The sequence below is a fragment of the Lagenorhynchus albirostris genome, chromosome 20 (assembly GCF_949774975.1).
Source record: "Lagenorhynchus albirostris chromosome 20, mLagAlb1.1, whole genome shotgun sequence".
Lineage (NCBI taxonomy): Eukaryota > Metazoa > Chordata > Mammalia > Artiodactyla > Delphinidae > Lagenorhynchus > Lagenorhynchus albirostris.
Window position 1 is genome coordinate 21,436,955 of NC_083114.1, and position 15,266 is coordinate 21,452,220.

At 69.3% G+C, this 15,266-nt stretch overlaps 8 non-coding genes across 8 annotated transcripts; all 8 read left to right on the forward strand.

Annotated features, from left to right (window-relative positions):
• Positions 1 to 558: 558 nt before the first annotated feature.
• On the forward strand, positions 559 to 677 carry LOC132512316 (5S ribosomal RNA). The gene has a single exon (XR_009538050.1). It is a non-coding gene; the product is annotated as a 5S ribosomal RNA (ribosomal RNA).
• Positions 678 to 3,370: 2,693 nt separating this feature from the next.
• Positions 3,371 to 3,489, forward strand: LOC132512317 (5S ribosomal RNA). Its single transcript, XR_009538051.1, has one exon. It is a non-coding gene; the product is annotated as a 5S ribosomal RNA (ribosomal RNA).
• A 937-nt stretch (positions 3,490 to 4,426) lies between these two features.
• On the forward strand, positions 4,427 to 4,545 carry LOC132512318 (5S ribosomal RNA). Its single transcript, XR_009538052.1, has one exon. It is a non-coding gene; the product is annotated as a 5S ribosomal RNA (ribosomal RNA).
• A 2,685-nt stretch (positions 4,546 to 7,230) lies between these two features.
• On the forward strand, positions 7,231 to 7,349 carry LOC132512320 (5S ribosomal RNA). The gene has a single exon (XR_009538054.1). It is a non-coding gene; the product is annotated as a 5S ribosomal RNA (ribosomal RNA).
• Positions 7,350 to 10,080: 2,731 nt separating this feature from the next.
• LOC132512362 (5S ribosomal RNA) lies at positions 10,081 to 10,199 on the forward strand. The gene has a single exon (XR_009538098.1). It is a non-coding gene; the product is annotated as a 5S ribosomal RNA (ribosomal RNA).
• A 937-nt stretch (positions 10,200 to 11,136) lies between these two features.
• On the forward strand, positions 11,137 to 11,255 carry LOC132512321 (5S ribosomal RNA). The gene has a single exon (XR_009538055.1). It is a non-coding gene; the product is annotated as a 5S ribosomal RNA (ribosomal RNA).
• Positions 11,256 to 12,192: 937 nt separating this feature from the next.
• Positions 12,193 to 12,311, forward strand: LOC132512322 (5S ribosomal RNA). Its single transcript, XR_009538056.1, has one exon. It is a non-coding gene; the product is annotated as a 5S ribosomal RNA (ribosomal RNA).
• Positions 12,312 to 15,036: 2,725 nt separating this feature from the next.
• LOC132512323 (5S ribosomal RNA) lies at positions 15,037 to 15,155 on the forward strand. The gene has a single exon (XR_009538057.1). It is a non-coding gene; the product is annotated as a 5S ribosomal RNA (ribosomal RNA).
• The last annotated feature ends 111 nt before the right edge of the window (positions 15,156 to 15,266 follow it).

Genomic DNA, 15,266 nt, shown 5'->3' on the forward strand with positions numbered 1-15,266 from the left:
CCCCGCCCCTCTGGCGTGTCACCGCGGCCGGGTGCGGGAGCGGGATCGAGGGCAGGGGCCGCTTCCCCGGGCCTGCCGGCCACCAGGGGCGGGGTCCTGAGCTCGGCGGGGGCTGTGGGGGCAAGGGTGGCCTGGCCGGGGCTGAGGGGCCGTGGCGACTCAATGGTGGCTCCCAGTGGCTTCGGGCCAGCTGCTGTCGGGCAGGAGGGCCGGCCCGGGCTGCGGCCGGGCTGCGCCTAGCGCCGCGTGGGCGGGCAGGGCCGAGGCCCAAGGGACCGCGGGCCCCGGGCCCTGAAGCCTCCGGGGCCACGTGCCTGTGAGCGACGTGCGGGATCTTGGGCGGGGCGCCAAGCGCCGAAGGGTTTGCTGGGTCACGGCCGCCCTGGGCTGGGAGGTGGTCGCCAAACCCTCCGCCGCCGCCCGATACCCGAGACCTCCGTTCCCCCTGCCTGGGCGGGCGAGGGGGCCCTGCCGGGGCGGGCCGGCCGCCGGGCTGGCGTTAAGGCGCCAGCGCCAGCGAAAGTGGGCCTCAAGAGGCAGCCCGCGGCCCCCGCCCCCGTCTACGGCCATACCACCCTGAACGCGCCCGATCTCGTCTGATCTCGGAAGCTAAGCAGGGTCGGGCCTGGTTAGTACTTGGATGGGAGACCGCCTGGGAATACCGGGTGCTGTAGGCTTTTTGCCTCCCGCTCCGCCCGCCTTCTCCTTCACTCGCCCGCGGCGGGGGGGGGGTGGGGGTGGGGGTGGGGGTGGGGGGCAGCCGGCTCCGCCCCCGCCGAGCCCCGCTGCAGGCAGTAGTCAAGGTGGTTTGCCTGCCCGAGCAGGAAGCTTGGGCGATGGCAGAAGCGGGAAGAAACTCTTGAGCACAGGTTCTTGGGATCCACGGAGCAGCGCATGCACATGCGATGGCTGCCTACACAGCTGGCTTGCTTGTCTGTGGGGAAAGGCGAGATGGGTCAGGGCCTGGGTTCCTGAGGGGCTGAGAATCAAGGCAGGGATAGAAGAAAGGGGACAGGCCCACATCCCCTGAACCCACGCCGGCGCCCACTCACCTTTGTGGAAAATACGATTGAAAAGTGCCCGCAAGAATCTCTTCAGATGCCTCCAGAGTTGAGGGAAGAAGGGGAGGGGGGAGGCCGGGAGCAGGGTGAGCCCTGAAATCCAACCCTTGTCCGGTCACACCCCAGCAGCCCTCCCACCTCAGCCCCTTCAAGACCCCAGGGCTCCCCCAACCGCGCTGCACAGATCCTGCCCTGACCATAGTCACCACGTTGATCCCCACGTTGAGCAAGATGAAGCTGACCGGGATCAGAAGAATTGAGTATCCTTGCTCCTGGCATTTCCTGGGGATGGGGCCAGTGAACGGCTCGGCTCGGTAGTAGTTTCGCTCACCCATGGCCGTTGGTCCCAGGACTGCCTGGGCCCCCTGCCCTCCAGTTTTAACTGGGAGCCAGACTGGGTCATAATGGGGCAGGTGGTGAGGTCACAGTGAGGGAGGGGGATGAAAAGGAGGGCCCAGAGTGGCATTCCCTGGTAACCAGGGTCAGGTAAGCTGAGGCTGGACAGTCAAACAGGGCCCGGTGGCCGGCATACATCCCCTCGAGCGGTCATTCATTCGCTCACCGCCCGCTGACTCACTTGTTCAAATGACACATTGCGTCTCTTGGCCCCTCTTGAGACTAGGAAGACCTTGGCCTCAGAGGCCTGCTGAAGGCCTGGCTGGAGTCCAGAGCCTCAGCCTTCTTCATGCCCTTCACTGGGCCTGGAGCTGGACCTGCCCAGATGTGGAACCTCCCAGTTTGGAAGCAACTTCTTGTATGAGGCTCTCTGTGGACAGGGACAGCTGAGACACAGAGGAGGTGCCCAGAGACCAGGGGTTTGGAGTCTGCAGCTGCAGATGTACTTAGTGCATGGTATAGGACCAGGAGGGGCCTGCTGGCGGAACTGTGGCCACTAAACCAAAGGGACCCTCAGGCCAAGAAGGGGACACTGGCTTCTTATTGCAGGAAGCCAAGCGCAGGGACCCAGGCTGGCAGAAGGAGTGGCGCTTCCAAGCCACAGACCACCAATGTTTCCTGGACTCTGGCGCTCTTTATTCCTCTCTCCATGCCCTGCCGCCCCCTGCCCCTGCCCCCATTTGCTGCTGGTAAGTTCATTTTCCCAGTCTGGCTCCCGTGCAGAGAGGGCCTGGAGGCCGAGGTGGAAGGTAGCAGCGAGTTGGCCCGCGCTTGGCCCTCCTGCGGTTGCCGCTTCAGCACCAGACGGTCATACACCTGGTAGTTGGCATTGCCTCCCGGGTTCCGGCTGAGTGGCATGAAGGTGGGCGGGGGTGGAGGGTGCTCGGTAGCCTGGACGTCGGGCAGGAGGTGAGAGGGGCGGAGGAGCAGCGCTGAGCTGGGAGCCGGGGCCCGCTGGTCCGAGGCCTCGGCCAGTACCGTGAGGGAGGCGGAGGTGGCCACAGGGCGCCGCAAGGGCAGGATCTCAGCCCATTCGGCCGCCGGGTGCCGCACCTCGTGGGGATCGCGGGAGTAATCCAAGTGTCCCGTGGAGGGGTGCAGGCTGCGGTTGGACTCGCTGTGAGCACAGCTGGGGAGGCTACGTCTGTGGGCCGGTGGGGTGTCGCGCTACCAGGCTTCGGGCCGGTAGCCCCGAGGCACCAGAGCGGATGGAGGCTCAGAGCCCTCCAGACCCAGACTCCGCCGCGGGCCCAGTTGCCGTCCTTTCGGCCCGCGAGCCCCTCGACCTGCACCTGGCCGCCCCCACCGGCGCCCAGCCCCGGCGCCGCCACCTGTGTGCCGGTGTGTCCCTCCACAGCTCCCTCCGACAGAAGCCCCCCCACACACCACCCCGCCCCTCTGGCGTGTCACCGCGGCCGGGTGCGGGAGCGGGATCGAGGGCAGGGGCCGCTTCCCCGGGCCTGCCGGCCACCAGGGGCGGGGTCCTGAGCTCGGCGGGGGCTGTGGGGGCAAGGGTGGCCTGGCCGGGGCTGAGGGGCCGTGGCGACTCAATGGTGGCTCCCAGTGGCTTCGGGCCAGCTGCTGTCAGGCAGGAGGGCCGGCCCGGGCTGCGGCCGGGCTGCGCCTAGCGCCGCGTGGGCGGGCAGGGCCGAGGCCCAAGGGACCTGTGAGCGACGTGCGGGATCTTGGGCGGGGCGCCAAGCGCCGAAGGGTTTGCTGGGTCACGGCCGCCCTGGGCTGGGAGGTGGTCGCCAAACCCTCCGCCGCCGCCCGATACCCGAGACCTCCGTTCCCCCTGCCTGGGCGGGCGAGGGGGCCCTGCCGGGGCGGGCCGGCCCGGCCGCCGGGCTGGCGTTAAGGCGCCAGCGCCAGCGAAAGTGGGCCTCAAGAGGCAGCCCGCGGCCCCCGCCCCCGTCTACGGCCATACCACCCTGAACGCGCCCGATCTCGTCTGATCTCGGAAGCTAAGCAGGGTCGGGCCTGGTTAGTACTTGGATGGGAGACCGCCTGGGAATACCGGGTGCTGTAGGCTTTTTGCCTCCCGCTCCGCCCGCCTTCTCCTTCACTCGCCCGCGGCGGGGGCCGCCGGCACCGCCCCCGCCGGGCCCCGCTGCAGGCCCCGCCTCCTCAGGCCCCTCCCACCACGGCGCGCGCCGGCGGGGGCGCTCCCCGCCGGCCCGGCCGGCCAGGCGGCCAGAAGGCGGCCCTGGAAGGCAGCCGCACCCCAGACGCTCCTGGGGCGGCTGGCCCGGACTCAGACTCCGCCGCGGGCCCAGTTGCCGTCCTTTCGGCCCGCGAGCCCCTCGACCTGCACCTGGCCGCCCCCACCGGCGCCCAGCCCCGGCGCCGCCACCTGTGTGCCGGTGTGTCCCTCCACAGCTCCCTCCGACAAAAGCCCCCCCCCCACACCACCCCGCCCCTCTGGCGTGTCACCGCGGCCGGGTGCGGGAGCGGGATCGAGGGCAGGGGCCGCTTCCCCGGGCCTGCCGGCCACCAGGGGCGGGGTCCTGAGCTCGGCGGGGGCTGTGGGGGCAAGGGTGGCCTGGCCGGGGCTGAGGGGCCGTGGCGACTCAATGGTGGCTCCCAGTGGCTTCGGGCCAGCTGCTGTCGGGCAGGAGGGCCGGCCCGGGCTGCGGCCGGGCTGCGCCTAGCGCCGCGTGGGCGGGCAGGGCCGAGGCCCAAGGGACCGCGGGCCCCGGGCCCTGAAGCCTCCGGGGCCACGTGCCTGTGAGCGACGTGCGGGATCTTGGGCGGGGCGCCAAGCGCCGAAGGGTTTGCTGGGTCACGGCCGCCCTGGGCTGGGAGGTGGTCGCCAAACCCTCCGCCGCCGCCCGATACCCGAGACCTCCGTTCCCCCTGCCTGGGCGGGCGAGGGGGCCCTGCCGGGGCGGGCCGGCCGCCGGGCTGGCGTTAAGGCGCCAGCGCCAGCGAAAGTGGGCCTCAAGAGGCAGCCCGCGGCCCCCGCCCCCGTCTACGGCCATACCACCCTGAACGCGCCCGATCTCGTCTGATCTCGGAAGCTAAGCAGGGTCGGGCCTGGTTAGTACTTGGATGGGAGACCGCCTGGGAATACCGGGTGCTGTAGGCTTTTTGCCTCCCGCTCCGCCCGCCTTCTCCTTCACTCGCCCGCGGCGGGGGGGGGGGGGTGGGGGTGGGGGTGGGGGGCAGCCGGCTCCGCCCCCGCCGAGCCCCGCTGCAGGCAGTAGTCAAGGTGGTTTGCCTGCCCGAGCAGGAAGCTTGGGCGATGGCAGAAGCGGGAAGAAACTCTTGAGCACAGGTTCTTGGGATCCACGGAGCAGCGCATGCACATGCGATGGCTGCCTACACAGCTGGCTTGCTTGTCTGTGGGGAAAGGCGAGATGGGTCAGGGCCTGGGTTCCTGAGGGGCTGAGAATCAAGGCAGGGATAGAAGAAAGGGGACAGGCCCACATCCCCTGAACCCACGCCGGCGCCCACTCACCTTTGTGGAAAATACGATTGAAAAGTGCCCGCAAGAATCTCTTCAGATGCCTCCAGAGTTGAGGGAAGAAGGGGAGGGGGGAGGCCGGGAGCAGGGTGAGCCCTGAAATCCAACCCTTGTCCGGTCACACCCCAGCAGCCCTCCCACCTCAGCCCCTTCAAGACCCCAGGGCTCCCCCAACCGCGCTGCACAGATCCTGCCCTGACCATAGTCACCACGTTGATCCCCACGTTGAGCAAGATGAAGCTGACCGGGATCAGAAGAATTGAGTATCCTTGCTCCTGGCATTTCCTGGGGATGGGGCCAGTGAACGGCTCGGCTCGGTAGTAGTTTCGCTCACCCATGGCCGTTGGTCCCAGGACTGCCTGGGCCCCCTGCCCTCCAGTTTTAACTGGGAGCCAGACTGGGTCATAATGGGGCAGGTGGTGAGGTCACAGTGAGGGAGGGGGATGAAAAGGAGGGCCCAGAGTGGCATTCCCTGGTAACCAGGGTCAGGTAAGCTGAGGCTGGACAGTCAAACAGGGCCCGGTGGCCGGCATACATCCCCTCGAGCGGTCATTCATTCGCTCACCGCCCGCTGACTCACTTGTTCAAATGACACATTGCGTCTCTTGGCCCCTCTTGAGACTAGGAAGACCTTGGCCTCAGAGGCCTGCTGAAGGCCTGGCTGGAGTCCAGAGCCTCAGCCTTCTTCATGCCCTTCACTGGGCCTGGAGCTGGACCTGCCCAGATGTGGAACCTCCCAGTTTGGAAGCAACTTCTTGTATGAGGCTCTCTGTGGACAGGGACAGCTGAGACACAGAGGAGGTGCCCAGAGACCAGGGGTTTGGAGTCTGCAGCTGCAGATGTACTTAGTGCATGGTATAGGACCAGGAGGGGCCTGCTGGCGGAACTGTGGCCACTAAACCAAAGGGACCCTCAGGCCAAGAAGGGGACACTGGCTTCTTATTGCAGGAAGCCAAGCGCAGGGACCCAGGCTGGCAGAAGGAGTGGCGCTTCCAAGCCACAGACCACCAATGTTTCCTGGACTCTGGCGCTCTTTATTCCTCTCTCCATGCCCTGCCGCCCCCTGCCCCTGCCCCCATTTGCTGCTGGTAAGTTCATTTTCCCAGTCTGGCTCCCGTGCAGAGAGGGCCTGGAGGCCGAGGTGGAAGGTAGCAGCGAGTTGGCCCGCGCTTGGCCCTCCTGCGGTTGCCGCTTCAGCACCAGACGGTCATACACCTGGTAGTTGGCATTGCCTCCCGGGTTCCGGCTGAGTGGCATGAAGGTGGGCGGGGGTGGAGGGTGCTCGGTAGCCTGGACGTCGGGCAGGAGGTGAGAGGGGCGGAGGAGCAGCGCTGAGCTGGGAGCCGGGGCCCGCTGGTCCGAGGCCTCGGCCAGTACCGTGAGGGAGGCGGAGGTGGCCACAGGGCGCCGCAAGGGCAGGATCTCAGCCCATTCGGCCGCCGGGTGCCGCACCTCGTGGGGATCGCGGGAGTAATCCAAGTGTCCCGTGGAGGGGTGCAGGCTGCGGTTGGACTCGCTGTGAGCACAGCTGGGGAGGCTACGTCTGTGGGCCGGTGGGGTGTCGCGCTACCAGGCTTCGGGCCGGTAGCCCCGAGGCACCAGAGCGGATGGAGGCTCAGAGCCCTCCAGACCCAGACTCCGCCGCGGGCCCAGTTGCCGTCCTTTCGGCCCGCGAGCCCCTCGACCTGCACCTGGCCGCCCCCACCGGCGCCCAGCCCCGGCGCCGCCACCTGTGTGCCGGTGTGTCCCTCCACAGCTCCCTCCGACAGAAGCCCCCCCACACACCACCCCGCCCCTCTGGCGTGTCACCGCGGCCGGGTGCGGGAGCGGGATCGAGGGCAGGGGCCGCTTCCCCGGGCCTGCCGGCCACCAGGGGCGGGGTCCTGAGCTCGGCGGGGGCTGTGGGGGCAAGGGTGGCCTGGCCGGGGCTGAGGGGCCGTGGCGACTCAATGGTGGCTCCCAGTGGCTTCGGGCCAGCTGCTGTCAGGCAGGAGGGCCGGCCCGGGCTGCGGCCGGGCTGCGCCTAGCGCCGCGTGGGCGGGCAGGGCCGAGGCCCAAGGGACCTGTGAGCGACGTGCGGGATCTTGGGCGGGGCGCCAAGCGCCGAAGGGTTTGCTGGGTCACGGCCGCCCTGGGCTGGGAGGTGGTCGCCAAACCCTCCGCCGCCGCCCGATACCCGAGACCTCCGTTCCCCCTGCCTGGGCGGGCGAGGGGGCCCTGCCGGGGCGGGCCGGCCGCCGGGCTGGCGTTAAGGCGCCAGCGCCAGCGAAAGTGGGCCTCAAGAGGCAGCCCGCGGCCCCCGCCCCCGTCTACGGCCATACCACCCTGAACGCGCCCGATCTCGTCTGATCTCGGAAGCTAAGCAGGGTCGGGCCTGGTTAGTACTTGGATGGGAGACCGCCTGGGAATACCGGGTGCTGTAGGCTTTTTGCCTCCCGCTCCGCCCGCCTTCTCCTTCACTCGCCCGCGGCGGGGGGGGGGGGGGGTGGGGGTGGGGGTGGGGGGCAGCCGGCTCCGCCCCCGCCGAGCCCCGCTGCAGGCAGTAGTCAAGGTGGTTTGCCTGCCCGAGCAGGAAGCTTGGGCGATGGCAGAAGCGGGAAGAAACTCTTGAGCACAGGTTCTTGGGATCCACGGAGCAGCGCATGCACATGCGATGGCTGCCTACACAGCTGGCTTGCTTGTCTGTGGGGAAAGGCGAGATGGGTCAGGGCCTGGGTTCCTGAGGGGCTGAGAATCAAGGCAGGGATAGAAGAAAGGGGACAGGCCCACATCCCCTGAACCCACGCCGGCGCCCACTCACCTTTGTGGAAAATACGATTGAAAAGTGCCCGCAAGAATCTCTTCAGATGCCTCCAGAGTTGAGGGAAGAAGGGGAGGGGGGAGGCCGGGAGCAGGGTGAGCCCTGAAATCCAACCCTTGTCCGGTCACACCCCAGCAGCCCTCCCACCTCAGCCCCTTCAAGACCCCAGGGCTCCCCCAACCGCGCTGCACAGATCCTGCCCTGACCATAGTCACCACGTTGATCCCCACGTTGAGCAAGATGAAGCTGACCGGGATCAGAAGAATTGAGTATCCTTGCTCCTGGCATTTCCTGGGGATGGGGCCAGTGAACGGCTCGGCTCGGTAGTAGTTTCGCTCACCCATGGCCGTTGGTCCCAGGACTGCCTGGGCCCCCTGCCCTCCAGTTTTAACTGGGAGCCAGACTGGGTCATAATGGGGCAGGTGGTGAGGTCACAGTGAGGGAGGGGGATGAAAAGGAGGGCCCAGAGTGGCATTCCCTGGTAACCAGGGTCAGGTAAGCTGAGGCTGGACAGTCAAACAGGGCCCGGTGGCCGGCATACATCCCCTCGAGCGGTCATTCATTCGCTCACCGCCCGCTGACTCACTTGTTCAAATGACGCATTGCGTCTCTTGGCCCCTCTTGAGACTAGGAAGACCTTGGCCTCAGAGGCCTGCTGAAGGCCTGGCTGGAGTCCAGAGCCTCAGCCTTCTTCATGCCCTTCACTGGGCCTGGCCTGGAGCTGGACCTGCCCAGATGTGGAACCTCCCAGTTTGGAAGCAACTTCTTGTATGAGGCTCTCTGTGGACAGGGACAGCTGAGACACAGAGGAGGTGCCCAGAGACCAGGGGTTTGGAGTCTGCAGCTGCAGATGTACTTAGTGCATGGTATAGGACCAGGAGGGGCCTGCTGGCGGAACTGTGGCCACTAAACCAAAGGGACCCTCAGGCCAAGAAGGGGACACTGGCTTCTTATTGCAGGAAGCCAAGCGCAGGGACCCAGGCTGGCAGAAGGAGTGGCGCTTCCAAGCCACAGACCACCAATGTTTCCTGGACTCTGGCGCTCTTTATTCCTCTCTCCATGCCCTGCCGCCCCCTGCCCCTGCCCCCATTTGCTGCTGGTAAGTTCATTTTCCCAGTCTGGCTCCCGTGCAGAGAGGGCCTGGAGGCCGAGGTGGAAGGTAGCAGCGAGTTGGCCCGCGCTTGGCCCTCCTGCGGTTGCCGCTTCAGCACCAGACTGTCATACACCTGGTAGTTGGCATGGCCTCCCGGGTTCCGGCTGAGTGGCATGAAGGTGGGCGGGGGTGGAGGGTGCTCGGTAGCCTGGACGTCGGGCAGGAGGTGAGAGGGGCGGAGGAGCAGCGCTGAGCTGGGAGCCGGGGCCCGCTGGTCCGAGGCCTCGGCCAGTACCGTGAGGGAGGCGGAGGTGGCCACAGGGCGCCGCAAGGGCAGGATCTCAGCCCATTCGGCCGCCGGGTGCCGCACCTCGTGGGGATCGCGGGAGTAATCCAAGTGTCCCGTGGAGGGGTGCGGGCTGCGGTTGGACTCGCTGTGAGCACAGCTGGGGAGGCTACGTCTGTGGGCCGGTGGGGTGTCGCGCTACCAGGCTTCGGGCCGGTAGCCCCGAGGCACCAGAGCGGATGGAGGCTCAGAGCCCTCCAGACCCAGACTCCGCCGCGGGCCCAGTTGCCGTCCTTTCGGCCCGCGAGCCCCTCGACCTGCACCTGGCCGCCCCCACCGGCGCCCAGCCCCGGCGCCGCCACCTGTGTGCCGGTGTGTCCCTCCACAGCTCCCTCCGACAAAAGCCCCCCCCCCACACCACCCCGCCCCTCTGGCGTGTCACCGCGGCCGGGTGCGGGAGCGGGATCGAGGGCAGGGGCCGCTTCCCCGGGCCTGCCGGCCACCAGGGGCGGGGTCCTGAGCTCGGCGGGGGCTGTGGGGGCAAGGGTGGCCTGGCCGGGGCTGAGGGGCCGTGGCGACTCAATGGTGGCTCCCAGTGGCTTCGGGCCAGCTGCTGTCGGGCAGGAGGGCCGGCCCGGGCTGCGGCCGGGCTGCGCCTAGCGCCGCGTGGGCGGGCAGGGCCGAGGCCCAAGGGACCGCGGGCCCCGGGCCCTGAAGCCTCCGGGGCCACGTGCCTGTGAGCGACGTGCGGGATCTTGGGCGGGGCGCCAAGCGCCGAAGGGTTTGCTGGGTCACGGCCGCCCTGGGCTGGGAGGTGGTCGCCAAACCCTCCGCCGCCGCCCGATACCCGAGACCTCCGTTCCCCCTGCCTGGGCGGGCGAGGGGGCCCTGCCGGGGCGGGCCGGCCGCCGGGCTGGCGTTAAGGCGCCAGCGCCAGCGAAAGTGGGCCTCAAGAGGCAGCCCGCGGCCCCCGCCCCCATCTACGGCCATACCACCCTGAACGCGCCCGATCTCGTCTGATCTCGGAAGCTAAGCAGGGTCGGGCCTGGTTAGTACTTGGATGGGAGACCGCCTGGGAATACCGGGTGCTGTAGGCTTTTTGCCTCCCGCTCCGCCCGCCTTCTCCTTCACTCGCCCGCGGCGGGGGCCGCCGGCACCGCCCCCGCCGGGCCCCGCTGCAGGCCCCGCCTCCTCAGGCCCCTCCCACCACGGCGCGCGCCGGCGGGGGCGCTCCCCGCCGGCCCGGCCGGCCAGGCGGCCAGAAGGCGGCCCTGGAAGGCAGCCGCACCCCAGACGCTCCTGGGGCGGCTGGCCCGGACTCAGACTCCGCCGCGGGCCCAGTTGCCGTCCTTTCGGCCCGCGAGCCCCTCGACCTGCACCTGGCCGCCCCCACCGGCGCCCAGCCCCGGCGCCGCCACCTGTGTGCCGGTGTGTCCCTCCACAGCTCCCTCCGACAAAAGCCCCCCCCCCACACCACCCCGCCCCTCTGGCGTGTCACCGCGGCCGGGTGCGGGAGCGGGATCGAGGGCAGGGGCCGCTTCCCCGGGCCTGCCGGCCACCAGGGGCGGGGTCCTGAGCTCGGCGGGGGCTGTGGGGGCAAGGGTGGCCTGGCCGGGGCTGAGGGGCCGTGGCGACTCAATGGTGGCTCCCAGTGGCTTCGGGCCAGCTGCTGTCGGGCAGGAGGGCCGGCCCGGGCTGCGGCCGGGCTGCGCCTAGCGCCGCGTGGGCGGGCAGGGCCGAGGCCCAAGGGACCGCGGGCCCCGGGCCCTGAAGCCTCCGGGGCCACGTGCCTGTGAGCGACGTGCGGGATCTTGGGCGGGGCGCCAAGCGCCGAAGGGTTTGCTGGGTCACGGCCGCCCTGGGCTGGGAGGTGGTCGCCAAACCCTCCGCCGCCGCCCGATACCCGAGACCTCCGTTCCCCCTGCCTGGGCGGGCGAGGGGGCCCTGCCGGGGCGGGCCGGCCGCCGGGCTGGCGTTAAGGCGCCAGCGCCAGCGAAAGTGGGCCTCAAGAGGCAGCCCGCGGCCCCCGCCCCCGTCTACGGCCATACCACCCTGAACGCGCCCGATCTCGTCTGATCTCGGAAGCTAAGCAGGGTCGGGCCTGGTTAGTACTTGGATGGGAGACCGCCTGGGAATACCGGGTGCTGTAGGCTTTTTGCCTCCCGCTCCGCCCGCCTTCTCCTTCACTCGCCCGCGGCGGGGGCCGCCGGCACCGCCCCCGCCGGGCCCCGCTGCAGGCCCCGCCTCCTCAGGCCCCTCCCACCACGGCGCGCGCCGGCGGGGGCGCTCCCCGCCGGCCCGGCCGGCCAGGCGGCCAGAAGGCGGCCCTGGAAGGCAGCCGCACCCCAGACGCTCCTGGGGCGGCTGGCCCGGACTCAGACTCCGCCGCGGGCCCAGTTGCCGTCCTTTCGGCCCGCGAGCCCCTCGACCTGCACCTGGCCGCCCCCACCGGCGCCCAGCCCCGGCGCCGCCACCTGTGTGCCGGTGTGTCCCTCCACAGCTCCCTCCGACAAAAGCCCCCCCCCCACACCACCCCGCCCCTCTGGCGTGTCACCGCGGCCGGGTGCGGGAGCGGGATCGAGGGCAGGGGCCGCTTCCCCGGGCCTGCCGGCCACCAGGGGCGGGGTCCTGAGCTCGGCGGGGGCTGTGGGGGCAAGGGTGGCCTGGCCGGGGCTGAGGGGCCGTGGCGACTCAATGGTGGCTCCCAGTGGCTTCGGGCCAGCTGCTGTCGGGCAGGAGGGCCGGCCCGGGCTGCGGCCGGGCTGCGCCTAGCGCCGCGTGGGCGGGCAGGGCCGAGGCCCAAGGGACCGCGGGCCCCGGGCCCTGAAGCCTCCGGGGCCACGTGCCTGTGAGCGACGTGCGGGATCTTGGGCGGGGCGCCAAGCGCCGAAGGGTTTGCTGGGTCACGGCCGCCCTGGGCTGGGAGGTGGTCGCCAAACCCTCCGCCGCCGCCCGATACCCGAGACCTCCGTTCCCCCTGCCTGGGCGGGCGAGGGGGCCCTGCCGGGGCGGGCCGGCCGCCGGGCTGGCGTTAAGGCGCCAGCGCCAGCGAAAGTGGGCCTCAAGAGGCAGCCCGCGGCCCCCGCCCCCGTCTACGGCCATACCACCCTGAACGCGCCCGATCTCGTCTGATCTCGGAAGCTAAGCAGGGTCGGGCCTGGTTAGTACTTGGATGGGAGACCGCCTGGGAATACCGGGTGCTGTAGGCTTTTTGCCTCCCGCTCCGCCCGCCTTCTCCTTCACTCGCCCGCGGCGGGGGGGGGGGGGGGTGGGGGTGGGGGTGGGGGGCAGCCGGCTCCGCCCCCGCCGAGCCCCGCTGCAGGCAGTAGTCAAGGTGGTTTGCCTGCCCGAGCAGGAAGCTTGGGCGATGGCAGAAGCGGGAAGAAACTCTTGAGCACAGGTTCTTGGGATCCACGGAGCAGCGCATGCACATGCGATGGCTGCCTACACAGCTGGCTTGCTTGTCTGTGGGGAAAGGCGAGATGGGTCAGGGCCTGGGTTCCTGAGGGGCTGAGAATCAAGGCAGGGATAGAAGAAAGGGGACAGGCCCACATCCCCTGAACCCACGCCGGCGCCCACTCACCTTTGTGGAAAATACGATTGAAAAGTGCCCGCAAGAATCTCTTCAGATGCCTCCAGAGTTGAGGGAAGAAGGGGAGGGGGGAGGCCGGGAGCAGGGTGAGCCCTGAAATCCAACCCTTGTCCGGTCACACCCCAGCAGCCCTCCCACCTCAGCCCCTTCAAGACCCCAGGGCTCCCCCAACCGCGCTGCACAGATCCTGCCCTGACCATAGTCACCACGTTGATCCCCACGTTGAGCAAGATGAAGCTGACCGGGATCAGAAGAATTGAGTATCCTTGCTCCTGGCATTTCCTGGGGATGGGGCCAGTGAACGGCTCGGCTCGGTAGTAGTTTCGCTCACCCATGGCCGTTGGTCCCAGGACTGCCTGGGCCCCCTGCCCTCCAGTTTTAACTGGGAGCCAGACTGGGTCATAATGGGGCAGGTGGTGAGGTCACAGTGAGGGAGGGGGATGAAAAGGAGGGCCCAGAGTGGCATTCCCTGGTAACCAGGGTCAGGTAAGCTGAGGCTGGACAGTCAAACAGGGCCCGGTGGCCGGCATACATCCCCTCGAGCGGTCATTCATTCGCTCACCGCCCGCTGACTCACTTGTTCAAATGACACATTGCGTCTCTTGGCCCCTCTTGAGACTAGGAAGACCTTGGCCTCAGAGGCCTGCTGAAGGCCTGGCTGGAGTCCAGAGCCTCAGCCTTCTTCATGCCCTTCACTGGGCCTGGAGCTGGACCTGCCCAGATGTGGAACCTCCCAGTTTGGAAGCAACTTCTTGTATGAGGCTCTCTGTGGACAGGGACAGCTGAGACACAGAGGAGGTGCCCAGAGACCAGGGGTTTGGAGTCTGCAGCTGCAGATGTACTTAGTGCATGGTATAGGACCAGGAGGGGCCTGCTGGCGGAACTGTGGCCACTAAACCAAAGGGACCCTCAGGCCAAGAAGGGGACACTGGCTTCTTATTGCAGGAAGCCAAGCGCAGGGACCCAGGCTGGCAGAAGGAGTGGCGCTTCCAAGCCACAGACCACCAATGTTTCCTGGACTCTGGCGCTCTTTATTCCTCTCTCCATGCCCTGCCGCCCCCTGCCCCTGCCCCCATTTGCTGCTGGTAAGTTCATTTTCCCAGTCTGGCTCCCGTGCAGAGAGGGCCTGGAGGCCGAGGTGGAAGGTAGCAGCGAGTTGGCCCGCGCTTGGCCCTCCTGCGGTTGCCGCTTCAGCACCAGACTGTCATACACCTGGTAGTTGGCATTGCCTCCCGGGTTCCGGCTGAGTGGCATGAAGGTGGGTGGGGGTGGAGGGTGCTCGGTAGCCTGGACGTCGGGCAGGAGGTGAGAGGGGCGGAGGAGCAGCGCTGAGCTGGGAGCCGGGGCCCGCTGGTCCGAGGCCTCGGCCAGTACCGTGAGGGAGGCGGAGGTGGCCACAGGGCGCCGCAAGGGCAGGATCTCAGCCCATTCGGCCGCCGGGTGCCGCACCTCGTGGGGATCGCGGGAGTAATCCAAGTGTCCCGTGGAGGGGTGCAGGCTGCGGTTGGACTCGCTGTGAGCACAGCTGGGGAGGCTACGTCTGTGGGCCGGTGGGGTGTCGCGCTACCAGGCTTCGGGCCGGTAGCCCCGAGGCACCAGAGCGGATGGAGGCTCAGAGCCCTCCAGACCCAGACTCCGCCGCGGGCCCAGTTGCCGTCCTTTCGGCCCGCGAGCCCCTCGACCTGCACCTGGCCGCCCCCACCGGCGCCCAGCCCCGGCGCCGCCACCTGTGTGCCGGTGTGTCCCTCCACAGCTCCCTCCGACAGAAGCCCCCCTCCACACCACCCCGCCCCTCTGGCGTGTCACCGCGGCCGGGTGCGGGAGCGGGATCGAGGGCAGGGGCCGCTTCCGCGGGCCTGCCGGCCACCAGGGGCGGGGTCCTGAGCTCGGCGGGGGCTGTGGGGGCAAGGGTGGCCTGGCCGGGGCTGAGGGGCCGTGGCAACTCAATGGTGGCTCCCAGTGGCTTCGGGCCAGCTGCTGTCGGGCAGGAGGGCCGGCCCGGGCTGCGGCCGGGCTGCGCCTAGCGCCGCGTGGGCGGGCAGGGCCGAGGCCCAAGGGACCGCGGGCCCCGGGCCCTGAAGCCTCCGGGGCCACGTGCCTGTGAGCGACGTGCGGGATCTTGGGCGGGGCGCCAAGCGCCGAAGGGTTTGCTGGGTCACGGCCGCCCTGGGCTGGGAGGTGGTCGCCAAACCCTCCGCCGCCGCCCGATACCCGAGACCTCCGTTCCCCCTGCCTGGGCGGGCGAGGGGGCCCTGCCGGGGCGGGCCGGCCGCCGGGCTGGCGTTAAGGCGCCAGCGCCAGCGAAAGTGGGCCTCAAGAGGCAGCCCGCGGCCCCCGCCCCCGTCTACGGCCATACCACCCTGAACGCGCCCGATCTCGTCTGATCTCGGAAGCTAAGCAGGGTCGGGCCTGGTTAGTACTTGGATGGGAGACCGCCTGGGAATACCGGGTGCTGTAGGCTTTTTGCCTCCCGCTCCGCCCGCCTTCTCCTTCACTCGCCCGCGGCGGGGGGGGGGGGGGTGGGGGTGGGGGTGGGGGGCAGCCGGCTCCGCCCCCGCCGAGCCCCGCTGCA